Genomic DNA, 18,263 nt, shown 5'->3' with positions numbered 1-18,263 from the left:
CGAAAGAGATCGTCGGTATGCTCGGTATTTAAACGTAAAAGATTGTCGTTTTTTGGTGCTTAAAAGGAAGAGATCGTCTAATCGTTCAAAAAAGCCCTAAGCGAATCTTCTGTCTTACGTTTAAAAGTGACGATACCGAATCTTTCCTATGCTTAAAACCGGACAAAAATGATTATGCCGACTAAAATTTGTAAAAATTTTCGTCAATTTTGGCTAGAAAAAATGACGATACTGATGATATCTTATGTTTAACATACCGAAGAGCTCATGACTAGGGTGCTACTATATGTAGCTTAGATGAGTTTCCAGTTTGATCATTTCCCACATTTGAATCTCATTAAGTTTGTAAACTAAACCTAATGAACAGATTCACTTAGGCCTCATTTGAAAATTGAAGAGACCTGCCAATATTGAAGCCATTGAGACCACTGCGTAATAAGATTAAATAAAAAGAAAAACAAACTTAACAACAAACACAAGCAATGCCAGAAGATCACAAAGAATTTTTTTGTACCCAAGGAACGTCAAAATCCTAATACAGATTTTTCCCATTGACGGGGTTCAAAAAAAGTTGCAAATATGCATCATTAGAACCTATGCAAATACGTATCTCTAATTATGTGATAGAAAAATTGTTGACTAATCAACAGAAAAATCGATTAAAAAATTGAAACTCATGCATGTGGGAAAAGCCTTCAAAATTGAAAAAATACAATGAAACTGCAAGTTCTCCCTACTCGCTCAAAGCAATGTCGAAGAAAATCTCACCCTATGACCCTCCCTTATTTAGCTCCATTTACGATATCATAGTCACTCAAATTGTTACTTCGATGTGAATACTGAATTCGCTCTGGCTATTTCTGACGTCTCAGAAATGAGAGTTATACAGACAAGGCATCTTTGATCTACCGGTTAACACTCATGAGAATGTTCTGAAAGAAGTGAAGCTTTTTCGATAATAAGTTGAAAAAAGTTCGCTAAAAACCCGATGCAGCACAATCCAGCACTGTTTTGAAAACCTACTAACTACAACATAGCTGACTAATGACCTCCTAATAACCTTCTATTGGTTCTGTTATTTTTTGCACCAGCAATTGATACTTTTGTGGCTAAACTGCCTTTATTAGGAGTCACTTTTATACGCGATTTTGGGAATCAGATGGTGGTCTGCTTTGTAGTACTGAACCTGACCTGATTAAAATTTTATGTGTCATTTTGCCAGACGCAAAGAAAATATAAAACTATACTGTGCTGTGCCAGTAGTCACAATATCAATATCAACACATCAGATTATAGGCACACTTTTGAACAAAGAAGAGTATTGACACATTTCCAAATAAAGGACAGCATCAACACGATATCAAAAATTTCAACTATGCGCTTGGGTTAAGCGAATTGAGAGCGTCGTGACTTGTAAGCATTCAATCAACAAGGTTTGTACAACGGGTTTCTAACACACCTCAAACACGTAAAGCTCCACATTTCGAAGTTTTCAAACGGACACTTTAAGGTCACGCCGTGGTGCACGGTATGAGAAACGATAGCTGCAAATGGTGTAGCTTAGACAAGTTGTCAATTTGTTCACTTCGTAGGTTTGAATCTCATTAAGTTTGTATGAAAACTCAACCACATTAACAGATTCACTCAGGCCTCATTTTGGAAATCAGAAGAGACCGGTTCCTAATGATGCCATAGAGACATCTCTTTAATGAAAATGATTCCCGGGTCGACGATTATGGCTAAAATTATGTAAGATCAGCGGCAACTAGCGTTGACAAGTCGCAAAATTTACCGCAATTTTCTTACATAATTTTGCGTTGAATGCGTTGAATTTAGCGTAGATCTTACATATTTTGCGTTGAATTTAGCGTAAGTCTTACATATTTTGCGTTGAAGTTAGCGTTGATTTTACAAAACACAACGCGTAGAACTCTACGTATGGGAATCGCACCAATGACCTCCTGCTTACTTGACGCCTAATCTATCACTGTGCCCAAGAACCTTAATTTTCTTAGGTACCGCACTCAGAAATGAATTATACAGACAAAGCATCTTTGATCTACCAGTTCACATTCATGAGACTGTTCTGAAAGAAGTGAAGCTATATTTTAATTATAAGTTTTAAAAAGTTCACTGAAAACCTGATCCAACACAATCCAGCACTGTTTTGAAAAACTACTATCCACAGCATATATAACTATTGACCTCCTAATAAACGAGTTAGTTAGTCACTTATAAAGCGATACCCATTATTGGTTCTGTTAATTTTTGCACCGGCAATTAAAAAACTTTTGTGCTAAACTGCCTATATTATAACTCCAAAATTTTATCCGCAATTTTGGGAATAGGATAGTGGTCTGCTTCGTAGTATTGAACTTGACCTGATTGAAAGTTTATGTCATTTAGCCAGACGGAAACAGAATGGGCTGTAAAATTATAAAGTTATACTATGCAAGTAGTCATTATATCACTATCAAAAGAACAGATAACGGGCACGCTTTCGAACAAAGAAGAACATTGACACACTTCCAAATAAAAAACAGCCTCAACACGATATCAAAAATTTCAATTCTGCGCTTGGATTAAACGAATTGAGAGCGTCGTAACTTGTCAGCATTCAGTCGACATGGTTTCGTCTAACACACCTAAAACACGAGAAAATCCACTTTCTGATGTTTCAAAACTGGCCCTTTAAGGTCACGCTGTGGTGTACGGTATGAGATATGATAGCTGCAAATGATGTAGCTTAGACAAGTTGTCAATATGTTCACTTTGTAGATTCGAACCTTACTAAGTTTGTATGTAAACTCAATCACATTAATAGATTCAATCATGCCTCTGTTTGGAAATCTGAAGAGACCTGTTTGTAATGATGCCATAGAGACATTTCTTCAATAAAAAAATTACCGGGTCGATGATTTTGGCCAAAGATATGAAAGATCAGCGCAACTAGCATTGACAAATCGGAAAAGTCACCGCAGTTTTCTTACATAATTTTAAGTTGAATGTAATGAATTTAGCGTAGATCTTACATACTTTGCGGTGAATTTAGCGTTGATTTCACAAAAAACAACGCGTAGAATTCTACGTATGGGACTTGCACCACTGACCTTCTGCTTACTTGTCGCCTAATCTATCATTGTGCCGAAGAACCTTAATTTGGTTTGGATCCGCACTCATTACAAGTCGGACTGTAACATCAGAATTCAAACATTTTTGGCGTTTCTAAGCTTAGATCTTACATATTTTTGCATTGAATTTAATGTTGACTTTACAAAATTTTGCGTTGAATTCAGCTTAGATCTTATTTGGTTTTTGTTCAATTTTTGCTCCATATCTGTCGTTTCAACTCCCCCCACACAAAAAGTAACCCCCATGTACCCCACCCAACTCGCATCCCCGCAGTATCCCCTAACACGTAACCCCACCCCTCACATGCCCCCAACCCTCACATATCCTCTCACGTCCCCCCTTTCATCACAAACCTTCCACGTACCACCCCATGTACACCGCCCAACGCACAACCGCCCATAGCACCCTCATATAACAGAGGCGTTCCACCCGCCCCATCAATCCCCTACTCATAGAACTTCCAACAACACCCTCAAATTTTCTTGCGCTGAACTCACTTTTTAAGTTTTCTCTTGCTACCCAAATTGAACCAACTCGCTCTCACCTTCCCTCAAACAACACCCCCTACCCCACACTCCAATGCAAAAATAAGTTAGATCAACGCTTAACTCATCCCAAAAATATGTAACATCTACGCTAAACTCAACGCAAAATATGTAAGATCTACGCTAAAATCAACGCAAAATATATAAGATCTACCCTAAATTCAACGCAAGTTATATAAGATCTACATTATGTTCAACGCAAAATATGTAAGATCTACGCTAAATTCAACGCAAAATATGTAAGATCCACGCTAAACTGAACGCAAAATATGTACGATCTACACTAAATTCAACACAAAATATGTAAGACAGGCGCTGAATGCGTTGAATTTAATTAAGATTTACGCTAATTTCAACGCAAAATATGTAAGATCTACGCTAAATTCAACGCAAAATAAGTAGGATTTTCACTAAATTAAAGTCAAAATATGTAAGATTGGCGTTGAGTGCGTTGATTTTATGTAAGATCTACGCCCAAGCGTTGATCCTACTTCAATTTAGCGCTTTCGCCGCCAATGTTTTATATTTTTGCAATTTTTAACGTTGATATCTCGGCCCGTGTTTATAAACAACCAAAAAACAACGCAACAAATACAAGCATTTCAAAAATGAACTTTTTTCTCTACGCAACGAATTTCAGAAACAAAACGCACACTGATGGGCTTTCATCACATTGATGGGTTTCAAAGCGCCGCAGAATTGCAGCTTTAGATTCTATCTATGAAAAATTGATTGATTTTGATGAAAAACGAAGCTAAAATTTGTGAACAATAGTCAATCTTCAGTGAGTCCAAAACATCTTATAAAAACAGAAAAAAAAATAGTAAAACATCAAATAGGCTCAGGTTGAATCAGGCTGATGTGCTCAGCAAAAATTAGCTCCAAAAAAGATTCAACTGAACATTGAATTAAAAATTATTGGGAATGAAAATTGAAATAAAGGCAGAATTTGATCAGAAAATTGATCATACAAAAAAATGTGAAATAAATAATAAAACTAGAAACTGTGGCAAAGACCAGAAAGTTTTCAGCGTGCACAGACAAGAATTCTTGTAAAAAAAATGAAAAGCCTGAAAAATTACTCACTGGTCTTCAAATCATGAAATAAAATTAGTTTTATGATTATGAGGAACAAATTGAGCAAAATTAAGATGAAATTGATGAACAACGCCACAAATGAAACCTTTAATTAACATTAATTTACTAATGTATCACATTTCCCCCTTGGAAAAAAAAACAAAGTTACAGTTTGTTTATATCAGGATTGATCATCTTTTGACGACATATTCGTAGTTGGTACATTATTGATATTGTTGAAGCGTGTAATCAGAATCGACTTTGCGCCGCGCTTTTAATACATAATTAACGACTTTTAATTGTTTGAATTAGCCCCTCTACTAGATCAAGTGCTATGTGATCGTGTATTGGAGCCTCAATGAGCTTAGTTTTTCAAATACAAATGACTCAATATTCTGACCCATTTGAAACTTAGCTTGGTATTGTACGCGGTCTTATTGTAGGTGGTATGCTATGCAATAACACATTATCTTATGTTTATTAGGCAAAAATTGGGCTAAATTAAATTTAGGATGAAATTGATGAATAACGGTACAAATTAAAGATTTAAATGACATTATTCTACTAATGTATCAAATTTCCCCCTTAGAAATAAAACAAATTTTCAGTTTGTTTATATCAGAAAATTAGGAGAATATGAAATCGGTATTATAATTAATGAGGATTGTGTTTTGATCAATTTTAGGCTTTTGCGATAACATTAATCTAATTCTTAGTCTCTGGCACTTTCAGCCACCCTCACCGCTATAGTGGTTTTTTCATAATCAGGAACAATGAAAAATAGTTCTTTTTTCATAATAGTATTGCGTTGGGTACAGCATGTCTGATGAGCGTGTTACCAATTCTAAATCTGTTTTGATTAGCATTTTTCTTTCCAAGGTTGTTGCACAAAATTTATTCCTGGTTGATAAATTTTGTCAAAAGATACATTTAAAAACCATCTGCTACAACTATTTTGTTTGCAATTTGAATTTTCTAATTGTTTAATATAACTGGTGTTTTCAATGTTCCCAAAGTTTCCACTGTGTCATTTGAAAAAAAAATTATGGTGCACCCACTCCAAGAGTCTAGAAGCAAATTTTATTCTTTGTTGTCAATTTTAATGTTCATGCTTTATGGTGCAATTCCATTTGTGACATTTATTCGATCTCTGCAAGTTAATTGTCATCAGAAAAGTCGCTTTGTGAATCGTACTGCTCTTTAAAGTTAATGAAATTTACGTATTGATCTTCGGAATTATCTGTATTTTCGTGATTTTCTAGTTTATTATCTCGATGACTTTGATCTTGTTTTTGTTTTTAATTTTTTCCTTTACTACATATTTTACATTTCTTACCCATGGCGATACAAAACTGCCGTTGATTGGGTTTCCAAACCTTCGCACAAAAAATGCACGTGACATTGGGTTCGCGGTTGACGGGATTTTGGCGTATTTGCTGTGATTCTGCATTCGCGCCGCGAAATCGAGTGACTTGTTGAACTATATTTACGCCGCTTGCATTGTTAGACGAAATCTGTTGTTGGTTTTGATAACCCATTTTTATTTTTTTTTTTGCAATGTTGAGAGCTTTTTCTGGTCGGACTGTGTCACGTAGCAGTTCTCGTTGAATATCGTCAGCTAACATTGTTTTTATGAATATTTCTCGTGTTATGTTTTCTTCGCACGTTTCAAAATTGCGATTTTCAGCTAGTTCTCTCAAAGTCCTCTCGAATTGTTGAACTCTCTCACCTTTTTCTGTTTTCTGGAAAAAGGAAACACATCGGTTAAATGTTGTGTTGTGGTGTCGGATAAAGCTATTTATAGCATTTCCCATAATTTGAACGTTTTGAGATCATAGATGTTGTCGTGAGAAAACTTTCTTTATTAGTTTTCTCCGTTCTTCTGTGTCTATACGGAGATAAAGAAGGGATACACATTTTGGTCACACAAAGTCCACGGACGTTCACCGCAAAGCTGCTTCCGTGATTTTCATAATGGCCAAATGCGAGGGTTTTTATGCCTTCGGGTTGCATATAGCGTTTTTAAAAAAAAAGCTGACAGATAAAGAAATAAAGTCAAAAATATAATCGCCGACGATTTTGTCCTGGTTTTGATGTTCAATTCTTTCGCTACTGGTATTGTAAACAAAATGATGGGTCGGGTGGTTTGAGAATTCAATATGGCTGAATATTGACTGTGGCTTCTGCGATAAATCTGTATAAAATTCTTCACTTTTCATTGCATAGAGGAGACTCTCCGTTTCGCTATAAAGAAGCGCACAGTCGAAGTTGGGGCGCATGACCTTGTAGTGGAATGAATACGTGTGGTTTTTGCCAGATCTACGATAGTCGCTCTCACAACTGTGGGAGTATTCCAATAAATAGATTTCGGCCGTGTGACCAAGGCTGCTAAAATCTCGCCAAAAATCAGAAAGCGATCGAACTCAAACATGGATATTACTCTTGGAGCTTGCTCTGCATCTCGTGAAGTTTTATTTTACTTCTACGCTTTTTCGACTCTCAATTTTAACCATGAACTGCATTATTCATCAGTATAAAAAGTTTTCCAAGAATTTATTTGAGGCAACTTGACGCTTCTTGCTTTTAATGTAATTTTTGGCAACAGCCAGCAGCTTTGCTGTAGAAATTGAAGCACTATGTGAAGTTTTTCGATTACCAATCTGAGTATCAGCAGTTTGAAGTGAACTACATATCTTTCCTTGTCAAAAAACGTTTGCAGGAGTTTCTCTGATTGCTTTCTGCCACCACAAATGTTATTTGTGTCGACAGAGAAACCAAATCAGGATTCCTCCGTGCTATCGTGGTTGGGACAGTAAGAGTGGTTTGCAGTGAAGCTCCGACCTTCAAAAACAGATGCGAATCCATCGCACATTGTCGGCTCAATCAAGTCCAAGTGTTCACGCTCAGTTATTAACTTGACATCGTTTTTGATGATTCCAACTGGTGCTTTCCTAGCCATGTTGGGTGGTATGCAGAAATGAGCACAATCCAATTTATACGTAATGGAATTTAGATGTCAGTGGAATTCGCAATCACTTGCGAGTAATGCGCAAACTAGTTTCAAGTATGAGTCATGATAGTCCTGCATTGTTCTGATTTCCAGAGTTTCCCACATCCTGCGTGCATGCTGTAAATTAGTCTCCATCACCTTCACTGTTCTTTCGTCCAGAGTGTTTCCCCGATTTGCTCAGTGGTAGAATACTGGTTTCATTGAACGTAGACCGACCAGTCACTTAAGAGAAGGGATAGTAGCTTTTCTGTTTAGGTAGCCGAAGTTTATTGTCAGAAACTGTAGAAAACATTGCCTTCGTTCCTTCAAACCGGTCATCGGTTTAAATTTCATCAAGATTTCCTAACGGACTATTCCTATTCATCATTTTTAAGGAATCATTTAATTGGAGGTGTTTGTTCACATTCGCTGTTTTTCTCTCTTCTGTTACGAAAGTGTCATTAAGCACTGCAAATGTCAATGATATGTATTTTTTGTCGGTGGACGACATGACGCTGATGATTTTGATTGACTAATAGTGCTTCAGTGGTATGCAAACGTGGGGTGAGTCATAATTGGGCATAATATGACCTACAACAATGTTGAAATTGATATTTCGTCTCGAGCATTTGTCATGTGCCCATCGATCATTTGTCATTGCATTTCCCATGTGCCCATCCCTAGAATTTCCCTTTATAGAGGAATTGGTCCAAAGCAGTTGTGTTCTCTGGATCTTCCGCATCGGAAAACGTTTTTTCACAAACCCAACCCTAGGTGCGTTAGATTTGCCCAAGTTTTGTTTACCGCTTTTGAAAAAAAGTGCTTCCTTTTCTGCTTGTGTAATTCTCCGTTTATTTTGTGAAGCATTTTGACAAAGTTTGTCATACAAGCAGGAAAATTGTCTATACGATTAAAGATTTGCTTTAATGAGTAGTGATCTATCACTTTTAGCGCAAAGGTGCACGGTACATGTATCTCCTTGATTTCTGTAAAGGCTTTATCACGTGGTCCCTTAGGTCCAAATTGATAACAAAAGGTACAAATCACGTATCAGCCAGGTTTTTTAACCTGTATGAGTTGTTTATTGTCAATTGAAGGCACATGAAAGACAGCAATTGCATTTTTGCAACAGCTGCAGATATGTGGGTTGTAACTTTTGAGACCTGCTCTACAAATTCAAAACCATTTTCGTCAAATTTTGTAGCAGAATCCATATTCAAGTCCTTGCACCTAGCAATTAATATTCACAATATTTGTACTGAGGATATGTTGATGATGGTCACAGTCATACAATAAAAGTAAATCCATTACAAAATCTGAATTGAAGGAGGAAATTTTCAGAGGGAAATACTGGCCGCTATCGTATCCCAACAGCTTCACTGGACGTTGTTGAGTGTTTCAAATTGAGGAACGTCTGCAAAGCCCATTGGCATAAAAATAATCATCCATTGATGAAGTCCTGATTTGTTCTGGTTTGTCGTCATCATCCAAAAGTTGACAAACTTTTGTCAGTTAGATAACTTCGATCAGATTTGTCTAGATTTTTTTGATGATGCATGTGATAAGCCGCCACAAAGCAAATTCCGGAAGCGCGCTCGGTCTTCATAATTCCTAATGTTGATCATTCATCTAAAATATAAAATTTTAGACGCCACTGCGATGTATGATGAACCATGAAATGATCTGAAACATGCCAATACGACTTCCACTTTAAAGAAATTTTCAAGTGTCCACCAAATTCCAAACGAGTTGAATTTTGCCAATACGCTAATCATCTTCTCCATTTGCCAATAAGCTTCTTTCGACAGTCCGGTTGCGTTCACTGGAATGATCAGATTGTGTGTGTACGTCTCAAAACAATAATCTTATGGTCTGTCTGGCTCATCATACAGTATTTTGATAAGCCGCAATTTTGCATGCAGACAATTGAATTTTTTGAGGTGCCGGGGTTAATTGCTCACTAATGAGAGTGTCTAATCATGGTTTTTTTAATAAGCGTGGAGTTTTCGAGATCAATGGACTCTTCGGCTTCTGTTGACTCAAATTTTCTCAGCACTCCATTGATTGCACTTTCCAACGCAGTGTCTCGAGGTTGAAACTGTTCAGCTCGGACGGGTAAGTGATGAACGAGATCATATGTTGTATGTATAGGCAACTGTTGAAACTGAATAAACATCCTTGACAGCAATTGGTGAACCGTTGGTGTAAAATTTTCATGAGCTCTTCCAGCAAAGAAATCTTCCGCCAAGTAAACTCACATAATGATGATTGATATACAGGTAAACTAATCTCATCAGGATGGAAATTATGCTAATTAAGCAGGTTGTGTTTGGTCTCACATCGATTGCATAAAAACTGGCTGCTCGGCTTTACAGTATCAGAGACAACAGTCAAGCTTAGACGCCAATTTTGAAGTTTTCACATGCTGTATTGTGATTGGTTGGTTTTAGCGCTACAATTTATATTGAAGTTTATGCTTTTCTTGAAAATTTCAAATAATATATGAGACTTTTGACAAATTATTTCAAGAGGCATCTAATGTGTTTAGCAGAGACCTATTAAAAAATTTTGATTGTATTTTTTCTCCAACATGGTCTACTTTAACATAAATTATTTACAGAAAAAACCCACAAGAGGGCGCCAATGGAACAATCGTTGAAAAAAGGTGTTAAAGTCGAACTAGCACTAGATGAATTAAGAGCAAAATTGACCCCGTTATTAAAAAACAACACTGGTCTGAGTTGAGAAAAGGACCCCGCATCAACAGAAAAAAATTAGTGTTTCTGTCACTCAAGCCGTCAATTAACAATTACATGAGAGTCACATGTGTCTTTTTGGCGGCCTTCTCTCTTGACAGCTGTTTTGAAGAAGTTTTGTGCCATGCCCACGGGGATTAAAGAACTGTAGTAAAGAACTTGCTCTGGTCTTTCTTTTTGGTACCTCAAGTGCTATTTAATGCCAGATGTTAACGGAACATGGAATATCCGATGTTTTGAAAATCAATGGAGCTGTTTTTCGACAATGACACTTCTGAGCACAATTATCCAACAATCTTGTTGAACATTTTTTCCATTAGTTAGATATTTGCTAATTAGTCACTAAATAGCGCTTAATTATTGACTAACTATCTCATTATAGGGTACTTCAAAGAAGACAGCTGTTATGAGGATTTTCGTAGTTTGTTCAGTGTTGATACCAGAACAATAGTTTTTTTCATCCCATGTATCCTTTGAGCTCTCGTTTTTAGAGGTCAAATTTCAGGTGTGCAACATTAAAAAAAAACGTTTAAAAACAATTTTAATTTTTTTAAAACTTTTTTAGAACAATTCGGTTTTTTCGTGCGGTTGAACGAATCACGCTTATTACGAACAGCATTATATTGATCTCTTTGAGACTGCAAAGGTATAAGTCATCTGTTAAAGATTTTGCTGTACAGTTTCAAGCTTGTTTACTTTGGTTTTCGATTTAATTACATTCCTTTAATCCAGTGTTCGTTAACTTAAGGGCTCTATGGCTTCTCTGAGAAAATAGGGGAACAAAGAAACTGATTTGTTTATTGCCAAGTTGCATTTTGAACCTGTTTCTCAAAAAAATCTGTTTTTGCAAACAAAAAGCAAAATTTTCATATTTCTTTGTTCTGAAATCTTTCTACACATCACTGCTTGAAAAGAGCTTTTGAGAAAAATAAAATTGGTCTAATTAAACTTCATTAAACTTTTCAATATCTCCTAGTTTTTTTTCAGAGATAGCTTGCGAGAATCACCTCGAATTTTTCAGTTGTTTTTCAACTGCAAATTCATATTGTAGGATGAAAGTTATATTCAACATTAAACTCGATTTGAAGAGTGTTAAATTCTACTTTGGTCCTATATACGTTTATACATAATGACAATATACTATATACATTTATACAAAATGACAATGTGTCTCGGTACATAGACTTCTTAGGTTGATTTCTAGCAGAATGTTTTTTATATAGAAATTGTGAGGAAAGTAGAACGTGTTCAACAGCATGCGTTTATAAAGAACAAGAGGGTTTTCAAAATATTTTGAATAGCGATCAAAAAGTAAAGCTTTCCACATAAACACACAAACAGAAGTAAACAAAAAGGTTACCAAAATCTTAACAAAAGCATAAAGAGATAGCTATGCTATCAGTATTCAGATATTTCACGCAGTGTAATGTCCATTTTTTTTCGGTGCGCTGCAAACTATTGGGGTCTGCAGATTGTTTTGAGTGACTGTCATATCTCCCGTATCGATTTGTGGTATTGGTGTTTTGAGTGATTCAAAAGTTGCTTCTGAAAACATTGAGGCTTCATGGGTTTCCTGTCTGTTTTTGTCAATTCCATAAATCCAACGAACGTGCTCATTATAAAGTTTTTCAAATAAGGATGGACTCTTCGTCTGCTGCGTTGTTGTAGCAACTGGGTCACTCAGACGAGTTGCTGGTACAATGAGTCCCAAAGAGTTCGCTGGAGATGTTGGCGATAGTTGGATTCCCCAAATGCTGGACAAATTGTCTCGAGTATCTTGAGCTCCAAGCTAGTTTTCATATAGCAGCCTAATGTGGTTCACTATAAATTGATTCAAAAAACGGTGGACTCTTCGTATGCTGCGTTGTTGTAGCAATTGTGTCACACAGAAGAACTGCTGGTACACTCTGTCTCGAAGAGTTCGCTGGAGATGTTGGCGATAATTGGATTCCCCAAAGGCTGGTCAAATTGTCTCGAGCATCCTGAGCTCCCAGCTGCTTTTCAAGTAGCACTATACTGTGATCCACTATAAACTGATTCAAAACAACGGTGGAATTTTTGTCTGCGGCGTCTTTGTTGCTTTTGAGTTGCTCAAAGGTGTTGCTGGCACACTATGTCTCGATGACATCGCCGGATATTTTGGTAATTACTGGATTCTCCAAAAGCTGGCCAAAATGTCCAGAGCATCCTGAGCTCCAAACTTCTTTTCAGATAGTGGCACACAATCACAATCATACTTGATTATTTGCTTTGTTTTTTTGGGTAATTTTCCAATGTCCTGTGGCTCACAAGAATGCCAATTTTGTAGAGGCACTATTACACCCAAAGTTATTACACTTCCATGAACCGGTAAATTTCTTCCTGGTAGATTGGCTACGAAATCGATAATTGATTTTGGAATAACGAATCGCTCTGAGGTAATTCAGTTATAGTGAGGAAAATCCGTGTACTGTTGATTAAATACAACGTAATTCTCAAACATTGTCTGAGAAATAAAAGTTGTTTGTCACGAATCTTCAGAATTGGGGAGTAAGTAAATGACATTTTGAACAAGAATTTTGAGATAAACTAAATAATTTTTAATAAAGTGCACGAGGCCATACAACAAACTGCAACTCTGTTCTGCTGGGATAAGACTGAAGATAAACTAAATCAAATTTAGTGTTATGGCCAAGTGTTTTTTTAATTGGTGACAGATTTTTAACCATTGGAGTAAAATAATAGACAATTTATGGGAGTTCTTATCAGTGCAACTGTCTGCGCACACCAACAAAAACCTTAATATTCCCATATTTCGGTTTATGTTGGTTTTGTAAAGTAATTATGATCACCATTGTAATGGCATATGTTTTTTGAAAACTAAAAATTGAAATCACTCCTAGGTGGTATTATAGAAACTTGTGCTTACTGTTTGGAAACATGTGACATATTGCAACTGTTTTTCATTGGCCACACCAATGCACATTTTCAAATTTAATGGAATCAACAGATTCAAGTAGGCCTGCGCCTCACTTGAGTCTGTATTTTAACATGTAAATGTCCTTTCTATTCAAAAAACAATGAGGATTTTATATTATACCAAGCGCTTCGCCCCATTTGATTTTGAGTGTTCCTTAAAGTTGTTCGTTCTTTTTTATATCAAATTCGTTGTTGGAAAAAAATTGGAGAGTTTTTTGTGCCTTCTACTATCACAATATTCCGAAATTGGTTATTGCTATTTGGACATATTGAAAACGGAAAACTTGTAATCAGGGCTACCTTAAAAACGTATGAAAGGACTGGAACTTGTGTGTTTCTAAAACTATTTAATTAGGTTATTAAGTTGACGAAAAATTTGAATTCACCCAAAAATCTCACTGACTTAGGACAAATTCGACAATTTTATTTAAAAAATATCAAAAATTGGGGAAGCGCTCCCAGTCAATGACACCAAACCAAAGGAAAACAAGACACACTCTACTTCACCTTCAAAAAAAGTGGAAACTTAGTTTGGCAAAAAAATGGTGGAAGCAGTGTTTAAGCGTTCTCAAGGATATTTTACAAAATATTTAGAAGCAATTTAAATTCTTAGTTGCTAATGAAAATTAAAGTTTGAAAATTTTGAACAATTCTTCAGTGTGCTCTCATTATAATGAAGATTTTTGCCATTTATTTACAACTAATCACCACCAACACCAACACCACTTTCACATTTTAAAAGACTCAACTCTTCATGCTCTTGACACAACTAAACTGTGGCACCATACTTAGAGACAAAAGGTGATGTGTTCAGGAAACTAAAAACAGCAGTTGACTTCAATATTAAAATTGGTGAGAAACTAAACTCTGCGTTAATCAGGAAAAGTTTTCCGACAATCACTACTACTGCTGCTGCTGATCCTCCACCAACACAACTTCAATCCGAAACCACCAATTCGAAGTCTAACGACGGAAATTCAATTTTGTTGAAAGTGTCTTCAATGGCACATATATTAGAGCATGAAAGGATTTTTCCCTCGAAATAAATAGAAACAGACAACTTCAGCAATGAAACTTTACGGAGATTTGTAAATTGTTCAACTGGCCCCCATTCTGCTGCTTTTTGTTAAACTATGGATTTATTTGCGAGTGGATATAGAAATCAGATTGTATAAACTGACTTGTTGTTTGTTCGCTAATTTTATGAAGCAAAACTTAAATTTTGAGAAAATGAATAAATTTTCACAAAATTAGTAGTGTTAAATCATCAAATGAAGAGCAAATCGAATCAAAACAATGTCTTTTTTTACATTTTTCTCTGAAATAAGCAAAAGATGAGAAGTATAAATAAAGAAGAGACCACATAGTCTCGAGCTCTTACTTTGAATTGGGTTATTCTCTAACAATTGCTGTACTTAAATTTTTCCATCTCGCATAAAAAAATTCTTTGATAAGCATCTTTTTTTTTATGATGAAACAGACTGTCCTAATGGGTAAGCAAGCAAAACATGGTTGTATTTTTGACAAAAATATAACCAACGAGCACTCGCATCTTTAGCAGTTGCTGCATCAACTATTAAATAGCTGTTTTTTAGTTCAGTTTTTTTTTCAGAAAATTGCAGCTCGAGATTTTATAAACTCCGAAATAAACCATTGATGCCATTCCCGTCCGCTATGAGGTTAAATATGGTTTTCGTAAAATCTCCGACTACTGTCAACAAAAATTGGCCAGCCTTTTCTTCAGTTACGAAAAACTCAATGTTGTTTGGTATCATTGTAGCATACTTCAACTCAATTGAAATCAAACAGTTCGTCAGTTTAAGGTAAGTAAATTGTGAGAGCCTTGTTGTGCGCAAGTGAGGTCAGTTACCATATTGAAATGTTTGGGGTAATCGATTCCATCACTGTTGTCAATGTATGTTATATCAAATATATCATTAAAAAGAGTCGCTTGTCATCAGTTGTAGATATTGGGAATTGGCAAATGGCAAACCGTTTCAATAAAGATGTATCTGATTAAAATCAAATTTTCAAAAGGAGAAAAGATTTCCTCTGTTATCGCCTAGAAAAGCCTAAACATCTGTTATCGCTATTTAAACAAATTGCTAGCCTCCGAATTGGTTACCGAAAAAAATATCTTCTTGCTTTCAGCTTTGAAGACCAGCTGAAGCTAGAAAGGTATTTGTTAGTGCTTCAAAACAAGAGTAGCTGGCTGGGCTATTGAGTAGAATTTTCTCAAGAAAAGTTTTTAGCGGCATCGTCAGACATTATAACAATGTCATCAATTGCTCGTTTGGAAGAAATACGAGGCATTAAAACACTGAGAATGTTTTTATCTCATGTAAAAAAAGTCCACAGCCAATTTTCTAAAAAAATATATGCATTCTCCCGATCTCCTCACTGTGGCTTTCCCTCTATTCAATTCGGTTGCTGAAAAGTACCAGGATTTTTTTCTTGCTAAAAACTCTGCAAGAACGTGTTTTTTGCATCTTTGTTATTTGAAAATTTTTACGGGTGTATTTCCCGTTAGCATTTGAAATTTTCAATCCATTTGCAGACACTGTACAGTCAGAGACGATTAAATGTAATAAATTATTGCAAAAGATTATACCATCTGTTTTTCTTACGTCCAGAGCAGCTGCTGCATTGTACTGAAGGTCAGCTCCAGAGCATTGGTTAAACTTACATTTGAATTTGAGGCAAAATTTTATTAGATTAATAAAATTGTTTCGGTCAACCGTGACTTCACTTTCTAGCATTGGTCCGTAAGGACTGTAAACAAAAACCAGTTTCCGACGGAAACTTCTATCAAAACCTAGTAAGAGAGCCTGTTTTTCAAACAGGTTTAACGAACTCTGAGTTGGTTCCCTCGATCATCTTGCTTTTTTTGCGAAAAAACCAGCGTGACTTATTTTTAGAGGTCTTCGACTCAAAATGATAAGCTTACTTTTTGTAGCTGCTGCCAATGTTTTTGTCTTCCTCGGCTTACTACGTGTTTTTTTGTTTTCGTGATTCTCTTCTCTGTTTTTTAGCAGTTTTTGATATCGTGTTCTTTACTGTCTGTTTTGGGGACTTTTTATTGCTGACTACATCTAAAATTCTGGGAACGCTCTGTTTTGAAAAATATTTTTTGCTGCCTTTGGTGGTGGGTAGAATGAAACAATACGCAAGCGGTAGAGCAACACGGCCAACACTTGCATATAAAGCTCCAAAAACCACTTCTTCGCTGCCAATAGTGTCTAGGAAAAATCTAGCGTTTTTGAGACGTTGTTTTGAATCAATGACACATCAAAAAGAGGTGCCCTGATATCACCCACGTTTTGGTTTTCAATAATGTTGATGTAGATAAAAATTAACGGAGTTCAAGCGCGAAGATCGCCTGGGAATCTGCCATAATCTCATCTTGTGACATCACTTTTCATAAATCTGTTTGGCGTCGGATTCGTTTCATAGCCAATGTGTGTTCCGGTTCCATCAAAAACACCCTTGAACCCAATTATGCTCGGAATTTCCTCACCTGGAAATGTTAGATCTTCATAATTTCCAAAAAAAAAATTTATCTACCCAATTTCATCAGTTGTTTGAAGGAAAAATGAGGAAGACCGGCTGTATATTCAGCTTTTGCAGGAACTTGTGACACTTTATCAACCGTTCGAGGCATAAAAGCCATTTTTTTCCATAGTAAGGTCGAGAGATTACATTATCGCCAAAGGACTTTTTTGAAAGTCTTCATAATCTTTTATGTTGTACAGGGGTAAATTCCCGTGGACAAAAATTTCATTTCGTTTTGATACATTATATCCCTTAAGTCAACTCTCCAGTCACCTGAAAATTTGATGCTGATAAAACGATTGATGCTGATGAAACGACATGCACTGTAAACTCATCTTCAAATCGTTTATATAACATTCTCTTCAAGAGGCAGACGAATGAGCTGCAATTCTGTTTGATAAAACTTCCTTTTGATTGTTTTGTTGTCTGCGTCCCCTAAGGAACATATTGATTGTCTAAGAGTTGGCAATTTTTTCATTTCGGAGACTTCATCAGTGTAGGACTGCTTGTAACTTTTCCTGACAGTTTTAATTTGTAAATTACTCTAACAAAATCACCAATGTAAAATTTCGATTTGCGTGTTACGCTTGTTTGTAAGGCTAATGAAACAAGTCTTGGCACATTTTTTGTGCTAACATTGTTATCTACAAGTTCATTTTCTCGGTTTACGCGAGATTTTGTTGTGTTTACAATTTTTCCAGTTGGCCAATGTAGGACTATGTCCATTTTTCTTCAAGGTAGTAAAGAATTGTTTTTAAGTGAACTGAAGTTTCTCTCAGCAAAAGCAGAAAACGTTTTTTCACTGATTGTGCTATACAAGTGAAGACCGCTTTTATTACAGAGTTTTTTGAATGCTCCAATAAATTCTTTACCACAGTCAACCCGAACTTTTTCTTAATGTTTATTTTTGATCAACTTTTGAGTGTTTAAGCTGCTTCTGTTGCATATTTTATTCTCATTGGTTCTACTCGTAAATATCCTGACAAGCATTTGACAGCAACTAACAGATACCCAATACTTCGATTATATTTTTACATTTTGTCAACGTGAAACAAACAAAGTGAAAAAAGTTAATTAATACCATCCAGCTAATCCTTCAGCCTGGGAAGTTTGAATTGAATCGGGTGATACTTTGTACAGGAAGGTAGCTTGTTCGGAGCTTGTAAGCCTTCTACGCATCCATAGGAAGCTGGTCCTTTCAAAAAGAGTTGATCTAAACTTTTTTTTTGAAAAGCAGGACCATTTCTTCTGACA

The sequence above is a fragment of the Convolutriloba macropyga genome, chromosome 7, assembly GCF_964194025.1.
Source record: "Convolutriloba macropyga chromosome 7, txConMacr16.3, whole genome shotgun sequence".
NCBI lineage: Eukaryota > Metazoa > Xenacoelomorpha > Acoela > Convolutidae > Convolutriloba > Convolutriloba macropyga.
Note: the sequence above shows the minus strand (reverse complement) of the source record.